This window comes from Acinonyx jubatus, chromosome D1, assembly GCF_027475565.1.
Source record: "Acinonyx jubatus isolate Ajub_Pintada_27869175 chromosome D1, VMU_Ajub_asm_v1.0, whole genome shotgun sequence".
NCBI classification, from domain to species: Eukaryota; Metazoa; Chordata; class Mammalia; order Carnivora; family Felidae; genus Acinonyx; species Acinonyx jubatus.
Genome location: NC_069390.1, coordinates 17,441,907 through 17,461,035, shown reverse-complemented (window position 1 = coordinate 17,461,035; position 19,129 = coordinate 17,441,907). Strand labels below are relative to the sequence as shown.

At 57.3% G+C, this 19,129-nt stretch overlaps 1 long non-coding RNA gene across 7 annotated transcripts in view; it reads left to right on the top strand.

Moving 5' to 3' along the window:
* LOC106978041 (uncharacterized) overlaps positions 1–7,333 on the top strand; it is a 96,076-nt gene extending 88,743 nt beyond the window's left edge. For 3 of the 7 annotated variants that reach the window (XR_001430734.3, XR_001430732.3, XR_001430733.3), the window contains one exon: positions 1,038–7,333. This is a non-coding gene — a long non-coding RNA (uncharacterized LOC106978041). The remainder of the gene's footprint in view (positions 1–1,037) is intronic. The other 4 variants (XR_008290371.1, XR_003424944.2, XR_008290369.1 and 1 more) reach the window with 4 other exon arrangements.
* Positions 7,334–19,129: the final 11,796 nt, after the last annotated feature.

Below are 19,129 nucleotides of genomic sequence, written 5' to 3'. Positions count from 1 at the left end.
ATCTCACAGTTTCTGCAGGTGAGACGTTGGGGAGTGGCTTAGCCGGGAGGGTCTGGGTTAGGGTCTCTCCGGAAGTTGCATCCAAGATGTTGGCCAGGCTGCTGTCATCTGAAGGCTTGGCTGGGCTGGAGGATGCATTTCCAAGATGGCTGACGTGGCTGTTGGTAGGAAGCCTCAGTTTCTTACCACGTGGGCCTCTGTAGGAGTGTTTGACTCTCCTTACGATGTGGCAGCAGACTTTCGCCAGTATGAGTGATCCAAGAAAGTGCAAGGAAGAGGCCACAATATCTTTATGACATAGTCCTAAAAGTGACATCTTGCCACTTCCGCCATATTTTATTCATTAGAAACCAGTCGCTAAGTCTTACCCACACTCAAAGAGAGGAGAATTAGGCCTCGCATTTTGAAGGAAAGAGTATCCAAAAAAGGCGTGCTGACATATTTTTAAATCACCACATGGGTGAAGGGAGGTGTTTTATAATTATGCCAGAATGATGGGTTTGAACCAGGACTGTCCTGCACAAAGCATATTTGGTCACCCGACTCCTTCACAGTCTCTCAAATCTTTGGACCATGAGCTACAGTTAAGAATCAATTATGACCTGGGGTGCCTGGGTGACTCAGTCGGTTGAACGTCCGGCTTTGGCTCAGGTCGTGATCTCACAGTTGATGAGTTCGAGCCCCGCGTCGGGCTCTGTGCTGACCGCTCGGAGCCTGGAGCCTGCTTCGGATTCTGCATCTCCCTCTCTCTCTGCCCCTCCCTCACTCATGCTCTGTCTCTCTCTGTCTCAGAAATAAATAAACATTAAAAAAAATTTTTTTTAAATCAATTATGACCTTCTTCACATATACATATGTAACTGAAACAAAAGTTCACGGAACGGCATTTAACCTTACCATCTACATTTGTAGGGGAGGAAACAGTTCTCTTTGACCCTCTTAGGGTCCCTGCCTGGATCTGAAAATTAAATTGACAAAGATAGATGAACAGGAGAAGACCATGCAAACTTATTTAATGTAAGTTTTCTGTGACACAGGAGCCTCCACAAGGAAGTGAAGTCCCAGAGGAACGGACCCGTGTATGTTTGCATGACGTTTGATGAGGAGCGGACAGCTGTGGAGGAACGTGATACCGTGAGGTACGTGTTGTAAACTGCGGGCATCCAGAGAAGGCTGTTTGTTAGCGTTCTTCTGGGTGATTCCCTGGTCTTCAGAGAGAAGGACGTTCCTCTCCTCCAGGTCTAAAGAGGGCGCCACGCACATGATCTGCTTCACGAGAGAAGGGTGGAGGGGCCGGTGCTCCGACTTAGCCTTCTGACCTGCCGTCCTCTCAAACTCCTTCAGTGTAAAATACTCAGTATGCCAAGGTGCCATACTTTGGGGGGAGTGGGTCTTAGACCCCGTCTGAGGAAACAAACCAGTATCCTGGGGTGTGCTTTCTGTGGGCACCGAAGCTGCTAAGCCTCTCCATTTATTTTGAAGCTCTCCATGGGTCTGACCCAAGCTTCGGAACCTACTTTTCTTATCTTTCCTACACACACCTTCCTTCCTCGACACACACACACTCTCAACCTTTAGCTCTTTGGAGTCATAGAATTATGAAATGTCAGACTATGAAAGAGGCTCTGGGCCCGAAACGACACACACCTTCCTGATGATGCGCAAGACAGACGTTACCAATGCATCATGGTAATGTCCCATGAAGCTCAGTGTCTACCTCAGAATCCTTCCCAACCCAGCATTCCAGGTATCCAGTTTTTTTGTGAGACAAAGTCTAGTTTACAGATGCTTTCTTTGAAGCTTTAAAAGTCAACTCTGAATCCCAGAGAAATGAAGTCGCTCTTCCAAGGTCACACGGCCGGTTGGTGACTAGGGGAAGATGGGCAACAGGCTCTCCTGCCCGGGCCTTTGCTCTCTCTCTCTCTCTCCTGAGCCAGGGTTTCCGAGACTTTGCCCATTTATTCACTGTCTTCTTGGACCTCGTTCTCTTGACCGGCGATCTCTCACCGTCTCATTCTTCATCCACCGCCCACGGACTACCAGGTGATTTACAAGACCCCAGACCCTTCTCAGACAGAATCTTAGCAAGTGGCTGATCCACACGGAGCCACGGCCAAGAGAAGCAGCTTTGTTTGGGATGCGATCCACATCGGGAAAGAATGCACTCATCCTGTGGTCCAGATCTCTCCCCAATGGCTGGAATCGAGGGCCCGGAGTCCCCGCGGCCATCCATTACCACTGAGACGGCCCAGGTTGGGGGCCCGTGTTGTTTTATATGACGGCTTATCCTGCCGTGAGCCGTTCTGTGCCCCTCGCTGACCGCTCACCTTCTGGTGCAGGCATCGGCTCAGCGATGAAGAAATGCACAAGCCCGTGGGCCATCACCAGCAAATGTCCGGTTTTCATGCTGCCTGTAGGGTGCGCTTTCTGGGGCAGTCCAGGGTACCCCAGGTGCACCAAGGGATGACGGGGAACCCACAGGAAGGGACACCCGATAAGCCAGGAGAAGGTTCAGAAGGATGGAAAGGTTGCTCTGTAGCGAGGGAACGGCAGCAGCGAACGCACAGAGGCGTAAGGGAGCGGTGAGTTTAGGAGCAATACAGACATTTCCGATTGTTGGAGGTATGCCGTGAGGCCAGGGCAAGTGGCAGGTGACGGAGTGGAGAGAGAGAAAAAGGAAACAAGCAAGCGAGCAAAAAGTATCCGTAACATGCCACACGGTAATAGGAGCAAAGGCAAAAGTCAAGCAGAGGTGGGGACAGAGCTGGGGATGCTGTAGGTAGGTGGGTGGTCAGGGAGGGCTTCTCTGAGGAAGGGACATTTGAGCCGCCGCGCGAGCTGTGCAAGGGTCCTCTCCCACCTGATCTCATCTGGTCCTCATGACCGCGTGAAACGAAGGCCGCAGACAAGGACCCTACCGCCCCAGGGCTGGGCCTGGGCTGGGGAGTGAGTTTGAGGCAGAGCGGGGCCCAGGATCCGGCGCTCCAGACACCCAAGGCAGGGGTCCTTCGAGCTCAGAGTGGCCTCCTCCGCCAAATGTGGGCTTTGGCCCAGCCCAGGACCTCTCCTCGGTCTCTGCAGCCTTGTCACCCACGACCCTACCCAGCAGCAAGACGAGGTTAAGACGGGCTCTGACATCAGACAGGTGCAGCTCTAATTCCAGTCTCTCCTATTAGCTGCTTCATCTGGAGCAAGGAAGCCTCAGTGTCTTCCCCTGTGAAAGGGGGTAATCGAGCATCTTTCTCGTGGAACACCGGACGGTGCAAGCAAAGCCCTTAGCACCGCGCCCGGCACACGTAGACGGGGCTTATGGAACGCGAGTTACCGGCCATCTTGGCGCACAGGGCCCCCCGCCTCCTCGAGCCATCTGAGTGATGACCACACGGCCGCTGCCCTCGGCTGGGCCATGGCGGGCTTGGCTCGGTGCGACAGGGCGGGCTGTTGTAGAGCGACCCCGGCCCCCTTGTCTCGAGGTGGGACCCGCTGTGTCCCTTCTATGCCCTGTCACATCTGATGCACCCTCCTCGCCTTCCCTTCTGTTTGCCCGGTGCTTCCTGCTTTCAGACCTGCTCACTTTGCTCCCTAATATGCATCGCTGACAGACATTATGTTTATTTCCTTGTTCCCTTACGGCCGTCTCCCCTGACAGAAGTTGGACACCCCGATGACGGAGATTCGGGGCGCTCTGTGCGCGGCTGCAGGTCTGGCGCCCAGAACGTGACCGGACTCCCAGTAGGTCCTGGAAACATGTTGGTTGAACGGGTGGATGAAGAAATGGAACAAATGCGCTGTGGATGTCCGTGGCCACGGGCCATCTCCCCAGACAGCCTGTGTTATTTTCTTTCAGGCCACGGCTGCAGAAGGTCAAGGGTCTGGTCCATTTCCTTAGCCATCCTGACCTTGACCCGAAGGCACTCGGCCCTGGGCATGGGAGGGCCTCCTTCCATGCACCCGTGTTCCCTCCAGGCCGGCGCAAGGGGGACCCTGTCTTTCTTCCTAGCTCTCAGGTCAGGTCCATGAGGAGACAACAGGAGGGGAAGACAGATAAGCCTATGAGGCCTCTGGGGACCCAGAAGGGCCCACGTCTGCACCTGTCACCCCTACTGCACGGCCCTGCTCCTCACTCCATCACCACTTCAGTCTCCGTTAGGAAGCTGGCGGGGGAGTCCGAATCCCCAGGGGTTTGGACTCGTGGGCGCCACATGTAGCGATGATCCCGCCAGCCTCGAAATCAGGCCCATGGAGCCCCACCCGCGGGTGCAGGAGGTGGGGAGAGTGGGACAGGGGGCAATATGGGCCGGTGCGACTCAGTCGAGGGGCCGCAGCCCAAACAGCAGCTGTTTCTGTGATTCAGCAAAGAGCGGGTGGGGGTGCTGACGGCTGGGGCGGGCCGGGACTGGAGCTGAGTGAGAGGAGTCAGGGAAGGGGGGGGGGGACACGGGTCACCCTGCACGCAGGCCCGTAGCCACTACTTTTGGGTCCTGCCCCCGCATCACCTTGGCCCCGTGGGCCTGCCTTCACCCCCGTGGCCTGTTGCCGCATGTAGGTTTCACTGTTATCCGGAATTGGTGAGGCCAGCAGATCGGGGCATAGTCTGCCGCCCGCAGATCCCAAGAGGAGGGGACCGTCACATCATGGGGAGCCACGCAGGGAAGGAGCAGGCGGGTCAGGACGCAGCGCGAGTGGGAGGGAAGCGTAGGGGCAAGACCCTGTATTGTGGTTTCCGCAGGGAAGAGTGGGTGGGCAGGTAAGCAGGCGAGTTTGAGTAATTTCATTGGGCTCTGGGGCCCAGGAACTGTCGCTCGTTGTCTGGTATCTGGCCCCGGGGTGATTAGGGCAGGTGGGTAGCCGCCCAGATATGAGGGTTAAATGAGGTGGTTGTAATATGTCTCTGTTTGGGTTGCCCCTAACAGGCACACTCACAGGCCAGTGGTTTGCGCTCTCAAGGAACTGGCCAGCCCGGGGCGGGGTCGTCCCTCCAGGGTCACAAAGGCCCCAGATGTCAGAGCATCAGAAACGCATGGGTAATACACACCCCCTACCCCGTTCGCCAGACTCCCCTGGGAGCGGCACTCAGGCCACGGTTGAGCCCCAGCGCCAGTCTGACGACTGGGGGGAGGGGGGGAGGGCTCTTGGCAAAAGGTGGGTGGATGAGGGACCACCATGGACCAGACACGGTGCCGGGCACTGGGGGACAGAACAGTGAACAAGAAGGCAAGATCGCTCCTCTCAAGGATTTTATGCCCTGGAGGCATGGTGGACCCCGAACCAGTAAACAAACAGATAAACGAGGGGCCTCGGTTACTGGGAAGTGTGATGGCGAAATAAAACGCCAAGATGTTACGGCCTCCAGGCAGGATGGAGGATGGAAGGAGAGGGGCTCCATCGGGAAGGGCGGTCAGCGTAGCCTCTCGGAGGAGGTGACTGTTGGGCTGAGACCTGAATCTTGACAAGGAGCCACACAAAGATTTGGGGGCAGAATATTTTAGCGGGGGGAAGACGCGAAGGAACGAATAAATGAAAGACCAAATCCGTTTCTCGGTCTGGATTGCCCACCTCCTTACAGCTGGCGGCAGGGTATTTTGAGGCCTGAATGACATCCGGGTCAGAATCTCACATATTCACATCGCTTCCATCACGGTCTCCGTCACGAAGGGAGACATTCCACAGGGTGACCTGGGCCCTGTGAGCAGGCGCTTTGGGGCCTCGGGGCAAGACACCCTCTTAACCATCCACGTTCTCTGACCCCCTGCTTCCAGGCAGACAGGCTGTAAGCAGTTGTAACGGGCGTCTCTCCTGCTCTGGGGGCTGGAGCAGACACCTTGAGACGCTCGTCTCGCTGGCTCGCAAGGCTGTCACGGCAGCCGTGTGCACCCCCCTGCAGGCTGGGGGCCCCCCACACCGCATCTGTCCCAGCCACGTGGGTCCCTGCTCCCCCCTGGGGAGGCCCCTGCCACCAGGCTGGGTTCCAGAGGGGATTCACCACCGGCCCAGGAAAGCGGATCGTGTCCAAAGATCGGGCGTGAGAGGAGGTCGGGAAAGGCAGGAAAGCAACCTTCCCTGAGCGCCTACTTTCTGCTCGGGGGAAAGGGAGTGACTTCCCCAAGGTCTGGCCATCTCTGTTTCATTCATTCATCCATTGGTCCAGGTTTCAAATATTTCTTGGATCCCCTAGGGGGTGGGCAAAACACGGATTTCAGAGCCCAGACACCCCCGGTCCAGAGCCTTTTCTTCCACTGCCTAGGAAGGGGGCCTAAGGCAAACTTGTCTGCCTCAGTTTCCTCATTAGTAAACCAAAGGATAATGGCACCGGCGCCTGATGAGGCTCCCCGAAGCATCAGCAGGAATGCCTATGGGTCATCCCGGCCCACAGGTGGTCCTCACTCACGTCCGGCACTGGCTTAGGGATTGCGGACAGCCGGACAGGACGCCACAAGCCTGGCCTTCAAAATGCTCAAAGACTGGGGCGCCTGCGTGGCTCAGTCAGTGAGGCGTCCAACTCTTGATTTCGGCTCCGGTCATCATCTCGCTGTTCGTGAGATCGAGCCCCGCGTGGGGCTCCGGGCTGACGGTGCAGCCTGCTCAGGATTCTCCTGTCGCCCTCTCTCTCTGCCCCTCCCCCTCTTGGGTGCTCACCATGCACGCACGTGCTTACACGCCCTCTGTCTCTCAAAGTAAAGAAATAAACATGAAAAAAAAATGTTTTAATGCTCAGAGACTAATGAGGGACAGACATGTCACAGCGGCTCATGCCAGTAGGCAAGGTTGGAGTGGGTGCCACATAAAAGCGTGAGGGACGTGTTACGGGTGGTTACGTTTGGGTGCAGTGAGGGGGAGTTTTCAAGGAACATATGGCACCTGAGTCTCATGAGAGGGAGAGGAGAGGGTACATCCAGGTGGAGGGGATAGCCTCAGCAAGGCTTGGAGAGAGACCTAAAGGCTGTTCGGGGACAGTGGGGACAGAGTAGATCAATGTCGCTTGGGCAAGGGGACCAAGGGAGGGATTGGCAAGGTGTGGTTGTCGGATTAAGCTGAACGGCTTTGACTGTGACAGTAACGAACTTGAACTTCATCCTCTGGGCAGAACTTGAGCTTCCCTCTGGGGAAGGCCATAACATACCCTGGCGGGGTCTTAGGGAGAGATTTTCTGGGACCTTGTGGAGAATGACTTAGCAGGGCTGAGACCGGGGGCAGAGAGCAGCTCTGAGGTCCTTCAAATCCAGCCGCGAGATGGAGAACAGACAGATCTGGATGAAAAGGAGACCGATCTATCGAGCACTTACCATGTTCCGGACACGCCCCGTACATTTGTTCACTCGCCTCTCAACAGTGCTTTGAGGTGGGTGCTCTCGTTCCCATTTTACAGATGAGAACACTGAGGTACAAGGAGGTTAAGTAACTTGCTCAGGGTCACGCAGCCAGCGACGTGGAGCCCTGGGATTCTGATTCTGGTCCATCTGAATCCAAAGCCCTGATACTTCCCAGACCCAGATGCCCACGGGGAGAGAAGGCCCAAAGGTGAAGAGATGCACGCAGTGGAAACTTAGCAGATCCCGACAGCTTCTTCCTTCCTCAGCCTCCCTGAGCTGGGCATCTTCCACTGGCTCCTCCAGACCCTCAACCCACGCCCCTCTTTCTCCCCCTACTCCGTGTCCTGGGAGGCTGGTGGCATGGGAGGCGTCCACAGGCTCCCTGGTCCTCACCCATTAGCTTCTGGCTGGGTTCCATCAACGGGGCAGGAGAGCCGAGGGAAGGAGGAGGAGAGTGAGTGGGCTTGCTGCTTCCCCCTCCGATGGGCTCTGTCCCCCCACTGACGCCCCAGCTCCTCCAGGTGGCCCTCTCCACACAGCGCGCTGCCCCATCGGGCAGCTCCTCTCTCTCCTGCCCTTTCAAGCCTGGGGGTGGGGACAGTCACTCCTGCTTTTCATATGGGTCTGTCTGTGACGTTGGCCCTCAGGAGAGAGGGCAGCAGACAGCAGCTTCTAATGCTGGTCCCTGACGTCATGGGGGTGGCTGAGCTTGCCAGGGAGTGTGCAGGGGATGACGCTCAGGGACCAAGCTGGGAAGGAGGGGGGGACGCTGACATTTAGTCCCCAGAGGGTGGGAGCCAATCAGACAGCTGGGGCTGGGTGGGGCTGGAGCCTCCCTTGCTGGTAATTGTTACTGCGATCCCCACTCCCTTTGGCAGAGGGAGAGGGGCTGTGCCAGGAGGTCTGTCATCTGGGAGACCGCCCTTGGCCCCTCTGGAGGGGAAGCCCACCAGTTCTGCCCTGCCCCCCGCCCCCTGCCCCCTGGGACTTTTCAGCCCAGCTTTTGGCGGCTGGCTCGCGGTTCTCAGAGGGCTTATGAGGGCACGTGGGGCTACCTTCAGGGTTACCGGGGGAGTCTCTGTCTGGGAACGGGGTGACCTTTTTTTGAAAAGCCTGTTCATCCCCAGGGCCCTGGTTGGCTGAGCCTTCTGGAGCCAGCCCCGGTGAGGGGGGCCTTTCCAAGAATCAGGATCCCATCTGTCCCCTTTCCCCCACCCTCCCTCCACCGACCCGCCTGCCCTCTGGCCTGTGTCAAGCTCCAGAAAGGCACTGCTGTCCCCAGCAGCCAGCTAGCTGGGGGTGGGGGGGGTGGGGAGGGGAACATGCCTAGTGGCAGGGGAAGAGGAGGGATGGAACCAATCACATATGTCTAAGGCCAGAGGGGGAAGAAAGATAGTTACAAAAATCCACCTGTGAACAAAGGTAGGTCCATTTAGAGCCACAAGGCGTGAGAGCTAGGAAGGGTCTTCCAGAACCCCACCTTGCTGCACAGACGAGGACACTGGGGTCTAGAGAGGGGACGCTGCTCAAAGCCTTGAAGACTGGCCTGGCTCAGCCTGGCACTCGTAGCCACCACCCACGTCCCTGCGGCTCTCACCTGTCAGACTCCACACCCCAGGACCAAGAATACTTTTCCATGCGTCGGCATCCATGCGCCTGCAAAGGGTCCTGATCCAGATTTCCACCCCACCTTTGTGCCCCTCCTCCACGGTGGAAGCAGCTGGCTGCCCCCACGGCGGGGGCTGCCTGGGTGCGAGACGACCGTGTTTTCACAGGGTGGAAATTAGATCTGCTTCTTGGGGAGAAGGGTTGGCAGCTGAAATGCCAGCCAGTTGGGTGTGGCGGGGCCTCCTCGTTCTGTGCTCCGCAGAAGCCAGCCACATGGAGGGAGGGACAGGGAGGACGGGCCGCCACTGGGCAGGGCTGTAGGAAGGGGTCAGGGACAATGTGCGGGTGGAGAATGGAGGTTTTAAGAACAGAGGGCTCGCCCAGGGGCAGGCAGCGAAAACAACACCCCATACTTAGACCTCACCTCCTCTACAGCCTCCTTTCCCAGCCCGGGCTTACCCCTTGACTCCACACTCGAGCCCTGGAGGGCAAAAGGACCCGAGCCAGCAGTGGCCAAGATGGGCCTCTCCCTACTTGAACATTCTAGTTGGGGGTCTTCCAGCCACGACAGATTGGATTATGACTCAGCAAGTGCTTATCACCCTCCTCGGCCGCCGAGCACAGTGTATACCCCCCTGCACGCTGAAGTTGGGCTTGTCCGTGTCACTGGCTTTGACGAGAAGTATCAGAAGATGTGGCAGAGCAGAGGCTTGACATGTTGACATGCGCTCATGTGGACTGAGCTGCTCCCTTGCGTGCCGGTGCTGTCTGTACAAAGAGGTTCCCCTGGGCAGCTGTCGCCCGTCAGCTGGAGTCGTAGAATGAACGTGTGTGGAGGGACCCGAGCCCACCTTGCAGTCTGAAAGAGAGCGCCCGGCTGAGCCCAGCCTAGATCGGGAGAACCGTGGTCAACCTGCAGGCCCACGCGTGTGAGAATTACTGCTCACTGCTGTCACTCACTGATTCAGGGGATGGTTTGTTTCGTAGCATTATTACGGTAATCGCTGACCGATACACAGGCCCAAAGCTGGAGCCAGAGAAGAGGCCAACGGCTGGGACGTGGAAGATCCGGGCTCTCCACGTCCCTCCCCTGCCACAGCCCTGAGAGAGCGGTGGATAGAGAGGATGCTCTGGTCAACTCAACGAGGAGTTGCATACCCATGCAGGGAGGGCCCAGCGCCTCTGCTGGTACTTACTACATCTCTGTGAGGAAACTGAGGCTCCTAGGGAGATCTCCCCAAGGCCCCGGAGCTAGAAAATGGCAGAGCTGAGGCCAGAACCAGGTCTCCCGGCTCCAGTTTCCAATCTACCAGTCAGCCCAACCCTGAGCCAGTTGAGCAGTGAGCCCCATGAGGACCAGAACCACTGGCCTGGCCAGCCACAGGCGAAAGAGGGAAGGCAGAGCTCCGCCCCCCCTGCCCTGGGGGCCGTGCCGTCAAGGCTTCGGGAGTGTCTCCCACTGCTCCAGAAGCTTCTGCTGCTGAGAAGATAAGGCTGGGTTCAAAGCCTGCTTGCCCTTGGGCAACTTTCTTAACCTCTCTGTGCCTCAGTTTGCCCATCTGTAAACAGGGGAAGACTAGAACAGTTCCTACTTAGCTCAGAGGGTGCTTGTGAGGATTAAATGAACTACAGTCCCTGCATTAAATGGACTAAGTGTATAATCCCTTCACCTAATAAATGCGCCACGAATGTTTGTTAAATAGACGCTAAGTAGCTCCACCCACCTCAACCTGCTAAGACGCGGCTGAACACAGCTAATTTTGACTTGGGGAGAACTCACTCTGAATCAGACACTGTCCCAAATGTTTTTCGTGCGCATCAACCAAGTTAGTCCTCACCGAAGTCTTGGAAGAGATGTGGGCGCTATCCTTATCCCTCCCGTTTCGCAGATGGAGAAACTGAGGCACAGAACAGGTTCCTAATGGTCACACTCTGGAGCTCCAGCTGGGTGGAAGGCAGAGGTGCAGAGATCACCGGCCCCAGGTCTGGTGGCTCTGACCAGCTCTGTGGTTGGGGGCAAGGACCACCTACCCCACGGGGTTGTCGTCAAGATTAAACGAGATCACGCGGGTGGCCTGCCTAGCATGACTGCTGACCTATGACAGGGCTCAGGAAGTAGGGAAAGTTATTTAAAAATGGGAAAAGGCGGGGCGCCTGGGTGACTTCGTCTGTTAAGCGTCCGACTTCGGCTCCGGTCAGGGTCTTAGGGGTTCGTGAGTTCGAGCCCCACGTTGGAGCCCCACATCGGGCTCGCTGCCGTCAGCACTGAGCCGGCCTCGGATCCTCCGTCCCCCTCTCTCGCTGCCCCTCCACTCCCCTCTCAAAAATAAAGCAACATCTAAAAAATTTGTAGCTGTAAACAATAAAATAAAAACCGGAAAAGGGACCGGGCAGACGTCCTAACGCCAGAACAGCTCCGGGGCAGCCAGGACCCTGACAGCCTCCCTCAGCTCCACGGTGAGAATTTGGGGGGAAAACACCTTCCCCCTTCCCACCCCCGCTCAGAGCTCTGGGGACTCGTCACGGGGCAGGTCTCCTGGGAGTCAGCTGGCCCCGGGTCCCACTTACAAGCTCTGCGTCCTTGGGCAATCCCTGCTGTCTCCAGGCGCGGTTTTCACATCTGTGCCGGGGGCAGCCACCACACTTTGGTGAGGGGGGGGGATGAGACCACTTAGCTCAGGTTCAGGAGGTCCTTGCCACGTGCTAGCCACTCATGCACGCCTGTCACACTCTCCTCTGTAGTGGGCCCTGTCGTTATCCGCATTTTACAGAGACGGAAACTGAGGCTCAGACAGGTCAGGGAAACTGAGTCAGCTCCCATGGCACCTGAGTGGTAGAAGACAGCTGTCAGCCCAGCAGGGTGACAGAGCCCTTGGCCTATGGCTTTGCTTCTAGGGATTTGTCTCCAGCTCCCTGGATTTAAAACCAAGGAAACATGGGTTACATCCTGACTTCATGGCCTGAGTTCAGAGGTCCCTGGCTGTTTGCGAAACGCAGGCCTGGGGTTCCAGACAGGCCGACACGATTCCCTGCCCGGGCCCACTGCCCAGTCTTCCCAGGACCCGGTCCACACACGGCGCGGCCAGGCCTTCCTGCCTCCGCCTTCCTCCTGGCTTGGTGGTGAACGTGACCTCTCCTCAGCCAGTTCCTTCGCGTTCCTGTTGCTCCGGTTGGCGACTCCTCGGGCCCAGGACAAATCGCTCCTTCACTCTGCCTGCAGCGAGGAACATGCCGCTGCGCGAAACCCTTTTGCCCCCAAGGGGCTCCCCGTCTAGGCCTGTGGCTCCAGTGGGAGGCTGGCCCAGCCCAAGTCATCTCTCCGGGGCCGGAAGGGCTGCTGGGATCAGCCGGTCCACCTCCCCCTTGTCACAGAGCAGGAGAGAGAAATGCAGACGCGGGCAGGACTCCGTCCAAATACACCCGAGCTTAAAACAGGGTCAGCGCAACCTTGAAAACAGCCACCGCTCGAGTCTCAGGACGTGCAAAGAGCTGCACTCGTTGCTTATCTTTTCATCCAGTGCTCAGTCCCGCTCGGCAAGGTGGGTGCTATTGTTGCCATTTCCAGAGGGAACTGAGGCACAGAGAGGTTAAGCTGTTTACCTAAGACCACACAGAAAGCGATGGTCTAGGGATTTTTTTTTTTTAATTTTAATATTTATTTTTGAGAGAGACAGAGACAGAATGCGAGTGGGTTAGGGGCAGAGAGAGAGGCAGACACAGAATCCGAAGCAGGCTCCAGGCTCTGAGCCGTCAGCACGGAGCCCGACGAGGGGCTCGAACTCACAAGCTGTGAGATTGTGACCTGAGCCGAAGTCGGACGGGGGGGTAGGACGGTCTGCTTATCAATCTGGGCTGCTTCTCTGGTGCTCCAGCCCTGACCCGATCTTTTTTCCAGAAGGGTTCACAACCATGTCAAGCTGCCAGTGATAACAGAGAGAAAGGTGCCCTCCCTGGCCCCTGTCTCCTCCCTGCCTCCCCCTCCCCTCCCCTGTTCTTCTTACACTAGGGTCACACTGGTCCTTCCTCATCCACCCCTCCAGATGCTTCCTTGCCTCATCCTCACCTGTCAGAACCCTGCCTATGTGCAGGTAGAGGAAGTTCAAATCCCTCCGCACCTCGTATGAGCTGTGTGATGTTGAGTAAGCCACTGATGCTTCCTGAGCCTCCGGTTCCTTCTTTACAAATGGGGTGATAATAACAGCTTTTGGGGGGGTGGATATTGGAGGATCGCACGTAAAGCAGTCGAGTGCTGCACTGAGCGGTATTGGTGGTGGGGGGTGGGGGTGGCTACTCACGAGGCCCAGGGCGGGATGGGTCGTACGGCTTGGATTCCCGAGAGAGGACTCCCAGTGGTGGCCAGACCATGTCTGAGTGAGACCGAATAGCAGGGCGTTCTGCCCGGGGAGCAGCAGTTGATGCCCCAGAGGAAGTGGCCACGCATGCCACTGGGCGGATGGGGCCCAGCCTGGGGCACCCGGCAGGTGGGCAGCGGGCACCACGCCAGGCCCGATCACCAGGCTGAGGTTTGGGGGAAAGACTGGCAACGGGCCTCCGAGCATTTGTCTCCCGCCTTTACCGATGTGGGCAGCAAGGCACAGAAAGGGGAAGCAACTTTCCCAAGATTGCCCAGCAGGAGAGCAGCAAATCCAGAATTAGAACACGAGCGGTCCGTTCCTCAAACACTCGCCGCGCCAACCCACTGTGGGTCTGAGCTGCAGGAATGCCGTGCCATCGTTTGCTCTTCTCCTGAACCTCGAATGAGCCAGAATATAGACACATTCCCAAGGGGAGCGGGAAAACCAGGCCGAGGGCCAGCCAGCCTCTTCCATCCCAGGCAGCCAAATTCTTCCTCCCTCCGACCCATCCCGGGGCGAGCAGAAAGAGGACAGGCTCCAAAGACAATTTCTGACAATTAAAAACTAAAGAGAGGAAACAATTAAATGAGAGCAGGAGGGGCCCTGGGCCCTGGAACTTGTGGGGGCAGACTGGCACTGGGCCCCAATCACCCCCATGCTCAAGCTCCCTTATTAAAATAGACCGTGGAGCCGTGGTTCCTGGGCAGCCTGTAAAGGGGCCAAGTTGGCAGCAACAGCCAAGAATGTGCTGCGGGGGGTCCCAGAGCCCTGCCTGGGTCCGTGAGCCTGGACACTGTGACCTTTTCTGGCCAGTGAGAGCTGTCCTACTGCGAAAGGGGAGAAGAGAGGCCACCCCAGACCCCAGACGCTTCCTTGGCTGGCTGGATTCTTTCCCTTCCTCTTCCTGGCACGACAGGCTAAGCCTCCCTCTCGCCCCATGGCTGGGCTCACCAGCTCTGTTCACCCTGCCTTCACCCCTAGAGACTTCCATGCCTCCTCCCAAGATGGCCGCCAGGGCTCTTCCTGAGGGCCCCGCTCCAGGCTCCCTTCTCAGGAGGAACAGCCTTCCTCTCTCTAAAGTGGGGCCTGAAGACCCTCGGTGAGAAAATCCCACGGAGGGGCCACCTCCTCACGACTAGGTAGGGGCACCCAGCCCTCCCCGCACTACCTTCTGCTCCATGGGGACACTGCCCCGGGAGCTGTTGGGCGATGATCCTTTGGCCGGCGACTGCCCTGGGAGTTAGAGATCATCTGAAAGAGGATGGAGAGTCTGAGGGGTTGAAAGGAGGAGAGGGCACCCAGGGGCAGGCAGGTGTTCAGGCACCGCTCGCCACGCTTACGCAGCCCTCAGCCCTTGGCTTCTGGCCCAGGGCTGAAGGCCTCACTCTCTCGGGCAAGGGCAGGGCAGAGGGTTGACCGCCTCCCCTGCCTCCTGCATGCCACATGGCCCGCGTGGTCCCTGAAAACAAGAGGTCTCACTTCCTGGTAATGCTTTCCGCCCCCCACCCCACCCCCACCCCCACCCCCACCCCTGGCCTGGGCAGGGCTGCTGTCTGGACCAGGTCCCTGTGTCACTTGTGAGCCCTTGTGGAGGCAGTCCCAGCGACACCCGAAGAGGGCTTGGCTTCAGAGCTGGGCTCAAGTCCTTGTGACCCGGAACGAGGGGCTTGGCCCCCTGGACCTCAGTTTGTCCCATCTATAGAAGGGGGTGAGAATCGAATTGATATTTATGGAGGGGAAAGCGGTCTCTGCTAGAGGTTAAGAACCAAAGCTAACGTTCACTGGGAGCCACAGTCTGTGTGCATTATTTCATTTCATTGTCGCCCATATCTACGGGCGGGGCCGTGGTTTTCTCCTCCTAAAAGATGGGGAAACTGAGGCCCGGAGCAGAGCCAGGATTGAAGGTGGGGAGTCTAATCCCATCCACGTGCTTTCCCTCCGTGCTCTCCCACCTCTCCTGCTAGTCATGGCTGAGGGGGCACAGGCTGCACAGGCCAGTTGGAGAGAGCGTTGAACTAACAGGGCTCGCATCTCCCCACCCCCACCCCACGCGGGAGCTGGCAGCCAGAAGGACCTGTCGCCCCCCACCCCCACCCCAGGGAAGCCTCTTTGGGTGGAGGGAGGGCACACCCCACATCCTTGGCCTCCGCCCCCTAAAACCCCTCAACCCCCCCCCTCCCCGTCCCCCGGGAAGCCCTCTCTGTTCCCCTCCACTTTCCTTCAGGCCCCTTCCCCCGCCCCCCACCCCTCCCGCAGAGGATTTATGGTTTTAATAATGCAGACTTTCTCCACCAGCCTCCCTTGCTGTTTAGTCCCCTCTAAAGATCCTTAAAATTAAAACACTAATCAGGAATTTATTTTCTCATCAATCCTGCCCTTCGGGTTATGAGGCCCGGGTGTTTTCACAGCCCGCTGGCTGGCCATGGGGAGGGACCCTCCAGAGGAGGAGCTGGGCACAGGACAGACTTGGGGGGGCGGGGAGAGAGCCAGCAGAGGCAGGCCGTCAGGGGGAGACAAGGGAGGGGGGCGGACAGAGAGAGGGATGGAGAATGGAGAGAGCTGCTGGAGTCCGGGATAGAGAGACGTGGGGGGGCCAGGGAGCAGACGGTAGGAGATAAAGGGAAGCTAAGCAGACTGGGGCAGGCAGAACAGGAGGGGCGGGGAGAAAACACCAGAAAACAGACGAGCTGGGAGCTGGAGAAGCCTGCACCCTTCCTTGGTGGGGCTTGCAATCCTACAGTTTTATGTGTATGGGGAGCGGGGATTTGGGGGGCAGACCCGAAGCTGCATGAGGACGAGAGCCTAGGTTTTTCCCCTTTGGTGCCGGCTGACATGAACTTGGCGGACTGATTTCTGCCTCTAGGCTCTTGCTGGTTCTGAGACCCTTCGAGGAGCTCCATGAAGGCCCTGAGAGGCCTTCCCGAAGCCTTCTCGCTCCCCTTGAGCCGCAGAAAAGCTTGCTGGTTCCCAGGCCCTGCTCCTGCCCCTCCTTTCAGTAGAGGCAGCTCTGAGAAGGAAGGCGTCCCCTCTCTGCCTGTCACCACCCCAAGGGGCGCTTGGCAAAGCGTGTTCCTCCTGGCTCATTACCATTCCCTATATGGGAAACCTTTGAGATCAATCAGGTCGTTGAGCACCGAGCAAGGAATCTCATGCCTGTTTTGCCTCTGACTGGGTGATGGTGAGCAAGTCGCTGGCCCTCTCTAAGCCTTGGTCTCTTCGTCTGTATGATAAGGGGTTTGGATGGTCTGTACAGCCTCATCTTGTTCCAATGGGCTCCGGTCTTTGGAGCCACCATTGTTAAAGTCCCAAAACTTGAGTAAAGAAATGAGAAATCCACACTTGGTTCAAAAAGTCTTTTGACAACAAGAACGGAGGCCCGCTACTGGGGAAGGTGTTATGTCAGGCATCGAGGAAGTCACCCGGAAGAGCCCTGAACCTGATCTCAGTTCATGGTGAAGTCGTCCCCTCCTGCAGCCTCCGTCTGTTCATCCGGAAAACGGTCATCCATCCCGCCTCAGAACGTTACTGTTCGGGAAAGGCTGTTGCCAAACGAGGTTGGGCATCCGAAAGAGACATCAGGGGTCAGAATGGCCCGGCAATTCCACCAGGAACTCGTGGTCTCCACCAGCTCTGAGGTCTCCCGGGCCCTGTATGTTCCGTCCGACTCAGGTTGCACTGGTGCAGGGGCAGGCGTGAGCCTCACAGACCGTCCGCCCCGGGGAAGCCGGGAAGAATGGGGAGGTTAAGGTAGAGTCCGAGACCTGAGCTGGCCTCCCAGCCGCAGCTCCCGCAAGGTCAGTACCTTGGGTAAGTCCCTTATTCGCCCCAGGGTCCCAGACGCATCTTTCAAGGAGGATGAACCTCCGTGAGATGTGAGAATTGAGTGAGGTAGTGCAGGTGGAAGTCTAGACACGCGGCAGGTGTTCCGAAAACGCTGCTCAGGGCAGGATGTAAGCCAACAAAGCGCCAAGGACAAGAGTACCAGGTGTCCTGTTACCCACTCGAGGAGGAGCTGGGGGGATTGTGGCAGAGCCCACGGCAGGGAGGCAACGGGGGGGGGGCGTTCCAGGCTCTGGGCCAAATGAGGCCTTTCCCCGGGCCAGCATTAGCATTTTCCGAGATGATTCAGCAAAACCAGGGGGCTTAGCCAGGCCTCCCCTTTATGCTGAGAGGCTTGTTCATGCCACAGCCCAGCTTGTCTGCCTGATAGGAAATCAATGTGTTTATGATCCAAGGCTTCTTGCACAAAAAGAGGAGGGAATAATTGCTCTTCTGAGGTCTGAATAGCAGCGTGCCCCATCTACTGATTTGACTCGCCGGGCACCTCCCCAACCCGGAATCTTTTCCGCTCTTCAGGTCCAAGTATCCAAGAACTGTAGAACCCAGGACGGGAATCAAAGGACTTCTCCTACCCGCATCCCGAGGGATAGGCGGGTCCCCTTGGGGGATCCCTCTCCCTGGAAACCAGTATCTGTCACATCACACAGCCCTTGGTAGCCAGGGGACAGAGGGGGTTCAGGGCAGCTCCATCCAGCCTGGCAGCATTGTTTGTGGGCCCCAGTGAGAACTGACGATTGGCACTTGGTCTTGGGGAGCCCCCCTGCAGGGCGCCACTGTGCAGGCGGGTTATGTAGCAGGGAAATGCCTGCATGACCAGAAAAATAGGAAAATACCTAAACTGAGACTCCTCCCCAGTGGGGAGGTGTTCCACGGGATGCCCTTAGAGAAGGAGGACGGTAGGAGCCCGCACCTGTCTTCTCCAGAGCCCCCGTTGTGAAGTTCACCCTGGCCTCCGTGCGGTCACTGCGTATATCCTTTCTCTGTAACAAACTGTGGACTTGGGAGCAGTGTCATTTGCGGTCCTGTGAGTTTTCTTTAGCAATTGAATCCGACTTAACTCCCACTATTTAAAATCTTTCTAGTTTTTAATTTTTTTTAAGTTTATTTTTGAGAGAGAGAGAGAGAGAGAGAGCGAGCACCGAGCAGGGGAGGGGCAGAGAGAGAGGGAGACAGGGAATCCTGAGCAGGCTCTGTGCCTTCAGCGCAAAGCCCTGCATGGGGCTCAAACCCACGAACCGTGAGATCGTGACCTGAGCTGAAGTCGGACGCTCAACCAAATGGGCCCCCCCAGGCGCCCCTTATCTGCCACTATTAAAGGTTAAAAGTCTATCTTGTATATTTTATAGAAGGAGCGACCGAAAGCCAGAGAGGGGAAATGGCTTAGCCACAGTCATGCGGCAGGTAGGTAGTCGATCCCAGATTGGCACCCAAGACTCAGCTCTCAGCCCGAAGATCTTAGTCTGCTTTTTCGTGATCCTTGGAGGTTAAGCGGTCACTTCCCAGGAGGCCTGGAAGAACCAGAGAGGAGCACCGACCACTAGCATTGTCGTCAGGGTAGCAGGACACTTATCCCCGGGATGAGGTGGGCTTGGAAACCGGAAAAACATGGCAAAACCTGAGGCTCGGTGAGAGGAGGAGGTTGAGAAAGAGACTCAGGAGCGAGTCTGTGAAGGGAAAGTGTATCAGTCAGTGTAGGGTAGCTGCCGTAACAAACATCTCCGAATCTCAGTCACTGAATTCCTGAGGATTCAGTCATGTCCTCAGTCCAAAACAGATCAGCAGAAGAGAGCAAGTGCTGTTCCATGCGAGACTCAGGGACCCAGGGTCTCTCCACATTGTAGCTCTGCTCCCCTCGAGGTACTTGGAGTCCTCGCCCTCCAGAGGGGAGTCGGGGAAGGAAAGAACACTGATGTTGTCATTAGAGGCCAACCCAGCAGTCACCTCTTTTATGAGGCGGTCTGCATGCCAGGCTAAAGGATTCGGGCCAGAGGGCTGCCCTCCTTTCTTGCTGATGGC